Source organism: Nelumbo lutea, chromosome 2 (assembly GCF_056320005.1).
Source record: "Nelumbo lutea isolate HS-2025 chromosome 2, American lotus-T2T, whole genome shotgun sequence".
NCBI classification, from domain to species: Eukaryota; Viridiplantae; Streptophyta; class Magnoliopsida; order Proteales; family Nelumbonaceae; genus Nelumbo; species Nelumbo lutea.
The window spans coordinates 18,035,580-18,041,714 of NC_142685.1; the positions used below are offsets into that span (position 1 = coordinate 18,035,580).

General features: G+C 38.1%; 1 pseudogene across 1 annotated transcript; it reads right to left on the minus strand.

Moving 5' to 3' along the window:
- Positions 1-395: 395 nt before the first annotated feature.
- On the minus strand, positions 396-3,149 carry LOC148868931 (nematode resistance protein-like HSPRO2 pseudogene; annotated as a pseudogene). The gene has a single exon (XR_016107499.1). The product of XR_016107499.1 is annotated as a nematode resistance protein-like HSPRO2 pseudogene (transcript).
- Between the last annotated feature and the right edge of the window lie 2,986 nt (positions 3,150-6,135).

Genomic DNA, 6,135 nt, shown 5'->3' on the forward strand with positions numbered 1-6,135 from the left:
ATTTTTCCTAATATTGAATTAAATAAGAGATTTCTTTTTGCTCACTGACATGAGATGGTAATTTTTTCATCCAAGTTCTTCTCTCTCATTTTTTTAGGTTCTATTTTTCTCAACATGAAATTTAAGTTGAAATACCTGAGCTTTAGTTTCGCTTTGCCGTTTATATCAAAACCAACAACATAATGCTTGGAAACCAAAATTTTATTACAACTGTTACATCTAGCGTCTATTTAGCATCAATGTCATTGCTCCAGAAAACAATGATGCATCAGTGCCACATTGAAAAAAACGGTGCTCCAAAAAATGCCTTTTTGTTTGGTACTACAAAATTCAGCAAAAATAAGTCAATTTGTGGAACTATTTTTCCACAAAAACCGGATATTCATAGGTCGATGTCCAAGAAAAGAATTTCCATAACATTTTCTATAATCATCTTAAAATTGTTACAAAATGTAAACTGAATTCAGTATATTCAACTACAAAATTCAGCAAAAATAAGTCAATAATTATAATTTTCAAAACGAACTCGGACGGCGTTGTACTCGGTTGGGTGAGGTAAACCAGACGAGTCTACAACTCCATCCCGAGTCAACCACCGAGTTCTTCTCCAACATTTGTCTCACTACTATTTGGTCCGATCTCTGTCGGATCCATTCTTACTGGCGATCCCGCACTCGTAATGCCAGAAGTCCCCCAAAAACGTCTTCGCAGCATCCAAACTTGGAAAATATGTTGGTTCCAAGAAGATCTGAGACAGCGCATCAGAAGAATCCATATACACCAGAGCTCGGTTTCCTTTTACTTCCAAGCTGCCCATCACCATCCCTATTAGCTGCTGATACGAGAAGAAGAACCTTTTCAGAGCATTTTCGATGGCCTGCAACGCCTGAAGTAGATCGATTTTCTCGATATCTTCCTTTCTATGTCCATGATATAGCTTCATTGCTGCTTCTTGAATCCTCGGCCCTCCCTTTGGGTCTACTTCCACGCCTAAGATCGCCGGGACCTTGTGCTTCAGATCCTTCGAAGATTTGATGGTTCCAATCAGTGTCTTGGACCGGAAGCAAAAGGCTTCGGATTCCACCGATGCTTTGATACCGAGTTGGTTCTTCAAGCGGAGAAAATCGTCCGGATCCATAAGAAGATGGAGATCCTCCACCTCTGTGAGAAGTTTCCAGATTCGTTCAAGTAACCAGCAATCGCTTGCTGCTCTTTCGAAATTCTGGGCATCTATTCTTTCACCGATACGTCGGAGAAGCTCCCGAGATACAAAGATCCATGATTCCAATATCTGGTGAGTAGTAAAGAGGTACTGGTTCTCGTGGTTGTCGAGATTCTTTTGATCGGATGGGCTTTTCTTAAGGGAATGGAGATCGGAGGGCTTGCAGATGAGATCGTACTCCAGGTTAGGTTTCCCGGCAAGGTTCGGCTCGCCCAAACCTAACGTGAATGGACACTTCTGCATCTGGCACTCGATGGCGAAGAAGATCTTGGTAGCGATATCCTCTGATTTCTGCCAGGTAGCTAGCCGAGGAAGCAAGCTTGCTTCGCTGGCTCGACTCACGACGGGAGTTCCACCCGGATGCTTCCACACAGCCGAGCTCCTATCACGAGCCAAGACACCGTTAGATGAGCTGGCATCGACGATAGGCGCAGTTCCACGAGTCTCGGCGACTTGGACATCATCTTCAAAGAGGAGGGCGATGAGCTCGATCTGGCGAGTAGTCAGGGACTCGAGTCGACGTTTCCACTCGCGCTGGTTGGCGTACGGTCTAGGATCGGATAAGACGAGCGAGATAAACCGGAACGTGATTTCGAGGGCTTGCAACGCCGGTTTGAGAATGGATTCGTTCTTCCAGCCGGGAAACTCTTTGGATGTCCATAGCCCGCAGAGATCAGGGAGGCGAAGATATTGTTCGTAAGCAAGACAAGCAGATGACGGGGCAGCGGATAAATCGGTGACGACGACACGAAGCGGAGAGGGGAGCGAAACGCGAGAATTATTGGAGAGTTTCGGTGATGTGCAGGACATATCGGACGATACCATCTTTGTTTTCCAATCCAAATCGAGCATTTTTTTTTCTATATTTAAATTTTGGATAAATTTGAAAAAAAAAAAACGAGTCAAAGACGAGAAGAAGAGAACTGTGATGAACGCAGAGAGAAGGAGAAGAGGGAGAAGGCTATTTATAGCTACCAGGGGGAGAGAGGCGCGTTTTGAGAAAGCCTGTGTGAGCAGGTCGAGAACATTCAAAGTCGCGGCGGTGAAGAGAATTTTCAAAATTTAAATTATATTAAAAAAAATAATAATATCCAAAAGGCTGAAGGCATAAAGAAAGAGAAAAGAAACGAAGATAGGGTAAACCCGCAAAAGAGCTTATCCATAAGACCCAACCCACACGGCTATATTTCCTAGGCATATTATTTTATTTGAATTGACGAAAACACCCTTTTACCAGATAGACAGTTGCATTCCGAATTTTCCACATAGTGTTGGAATACATAGACATTAGACGTGTTTTGGACCGAGGTCGTTGTTTTTATGTTTCTCGTTTGAATTCTTCTTACCAGAAGTTCCAAATTCCGGCTTTCATCGGATGCTTCCTCCACATTCCCATTTTTCTCATGTTCACCCTGCCTTAGTTGGTCTAAAAACTCCGGCTGACTGAAAGCCTATAATAAAAGCTAAAACGACCCATCATTTCCCAAATTTACAGATTTGCCATTGAATTTTAAAGGATTGAGAATAATACAGCGAGTGAATTGCCAACACACCATTGTTTGATGTGTTGCATTTATTGCAAATGGTGGTTTGACAGTTGGTTCATTTTTCACTAGGGGTCGTTGAATTGTTCTGCGACCATATGGTTGCGGGTAATGCGACCTCGGCTTTGGAATAGGTTCCCTTGTATAGTCACATGAAGCAAAAATTCTACACACTTTGCTATTGCAAGTAGTCATCCAACAGAATTTTTGCCTGTAAGACATCCCCCACCCCCAAACTGTGGTGTATCCAGGATTTGATCCAATGGGCAAAATGCGTTTTCTAATTCCATTCGATCAAATGAAAATGCAACGCGCTTTGCCTAAATAATTTTCATTCAATCGGATAATTATAGAGTTTAAGAGGCTCCCACTTGAGGAGGCACATTTAATCAGGTTATTCTTGTCGCATGGGATTTATGCCAACTATTGTAGCTTCTTATGCATTGAATACAAATTAATGCATGATGAGTTATGAGTTATTGAGGGGCCAGTTCACAGCTCATCTATGACTACTCCGTAGTCTATATATTAGAGAAAGATACATTGCACTTCGTTCTATCAATTTACGATCACTTGAAGAGCATGACCAGAAACACGAAATATGGTATGGTACTACCATGCATGGTCGATTCCAGAATTTCTTTTTTCTTTTTTGAAAAACTAGTGTCACTACAAGTCAGATATTAAGATTATTACTGTTGCGCTCCTGTCTCACTTTTCAGTTATATGTTGGAGTAATATCTCGGCCATTCTTGGTTTCATGAGATCACCATCTAAAGTTGATAAAACACTCTAACTTCTCTTTCCATCTAGAACAAATAACCAAACAAAGGAACGGCTATCCCACTATCAATTCCACAATGGTCCTCTGCAAGGAATCTCTTGGAGTTTAGATATCTTGACTACATCTTTAACTATTGCCTTGATGATTCCATAGCTTTTGCAAAAGCTAATTCCTCAATCCAGCATAAAATTGTGGAAGTCTATAAGTGCCCAAATAAATTTCATAACTGATTGTTTTGAAGCATTTTGTTCGATAGAATTTGAGATGTTTTAGTTTTTCTTTGGTCAAATTTAAAAAGGTGTAAAATTCTTCTTAGTTTCCAACAGAAATCAATTAACCCAGTATTCCATTCAGCCATGAATGAGAATATCAAAAACCTACTTGATTCTAGAAGGTGATCCCTTTAACCAACCTAATTGCCTTGCCACACCTTTAAGCATCAATATGCATGTAAAACACAAACATTTCTATTTGTTGTCCAATGAGTGTCCATCAATTAACCATCTCATAAGAAATGTTTACAAATAGTGATAAGTCATTGATCAAAATGTTCATTTTGTTTGGTTTCTAGCATTGAAACAATCCAAAGCATGCCACATGATCCTAACACTAGCAACACAAGTCCCGGTACATGATTGAGAATCAAATATTTGAAAAACATAAGAAAAGAAAACTATGGATTGAGATCATGAAAGCACACCTTAATTTATAAGAGGATCTTTTCAAGCTCATAAAATTCAAGTCAATAACAAATTCAAGAATTGACCACAACTCAGGATTAAAATTAACCATAGAAAACATCATCATAATTGCGACACAGAAAAACCTAGAAAATAAATAGCAACTAAAAAAATAAAACTTTCATATAGCTAAAACATTAGGCTCAATTTGGAAGGAGTATAAATACAAATATGTAGAGCACAAAACCTTGTATTTTGTGTTATTTTGTATGTATTTATATTTATACTCCGCCTTAGGGTAAAGAAGGAAAGGATAATTCATCACTTCAATTTATTATTGATTGACAACTAATAGGCTATTTAAAGGAAAATCCATTATTTTTTTTTATTTTTTTTTCCTTTTTGTAAACTGTCATAACATTACTTTTTAATGTATACACCTAGTGTGTAGTACCTTGCTGTATAGGGGGCTTTTGCTTTACCTTTCCACAAAGAGATCAGTAGAAACTAAAAACAAAACAAAAAAAAAAAAAACAAAAAATCTTTGAAGGAACTGTGCAATTTAAGTGGCCCAATGAACCAACAAACATAAAAGAAACCAAATTAGATAAATGAAATAAAGATTGATTGAATAGTGACCTATCAGATTCTATAAATCAGCAGGGAAAGAAATAACCATTAAGGGGGCGTTATTTTCTTGGATTTGGGGAGGGGGAAGTTGGTCAATGGGATTTTGGTTCCAATTAACCAAGAACCCCATGTTCTTTTTTTAGTTTTATGTGAGGATCAGGGAAAGTTTATTTTCCTGTGTACCACTTACCCAGGAAAGTGATACCCATCTTTTACGTGGGTAAATAACTTTCCCAAGTTTCAAAGTATCGATACGTATCATTCCGGGACCCTTCTGATGCACCCCTACAGTGGGTGTATTGAGGCTCTGACTGGTTCAGGGGATGGAGGGGTCCTAGACTGGCTCCCCTGAACTAGTTTTGGAAAAAAATAAAAAAAGGTAAAAAACGAGTATCGAAATTTTGAACCTTGAACTTTCCCACATAAGGGGGAAGTTACCAACACTTGAATGGAACAAAAATGCCCCTTTTTATAATGGATTTCCATGGCTAAAATGATCATTGCCTTATTTACCCATGTAATTGCATTTACTCGGGTAAGTAACATACCTAAAAGTGAACGGGGCCTAAAGGAAATGGCCTCATTGATAGAATAAAAGAAAAAACAATTTAAAACACATGTCAAAGATATCTTTCTAACCTTTCAAACCTGAAACCAAAATAGCCATTAAAGAGCAATGATAAAATCATGTAGCCAATTAAAATAACATGCAATATAATATAAAATTGAATGCTAAAATAACAATCCATACCATGTTTCACAAAAGCGGATACTATAGTCCCCTAAAATCCACAAATTTAAATAATATAAATTTCAAAGTAACCATTCAAAGAGCCAAAGTCAAAACTCTCCTAAAATTAGCATACTCAAATAGATAATATTAATTTAAATGCAAAAGAAACCAATTAAAATAATAACCATGTAAGTTCTTGAGTTGTTTCACATAATAGAAGACAAAGAATGCACGCCCCTTAAAATCCATAAACTCAAATAATATAAATTTCAAAGTAAGCCTTAGCCTTAGTAACAAGGTGGATAGATTATATCTATGAAGAATATATCTTACCCTTTAAGTAGTATTCCCTATTATTATTCCTTTCACCTAATGACCGACATTTTTATTTTACTTGAAGATGAGGTCTTATACCACCATTCAATCAAAGCCTTGGATTAACAACCACAATTGGCCCCATGGGTGAATCACTTATAACAGTCACAATGGGCTACCCTCCACTGTATATTCCCATAGAGCAGAAATAAATCAATAAAACTTGT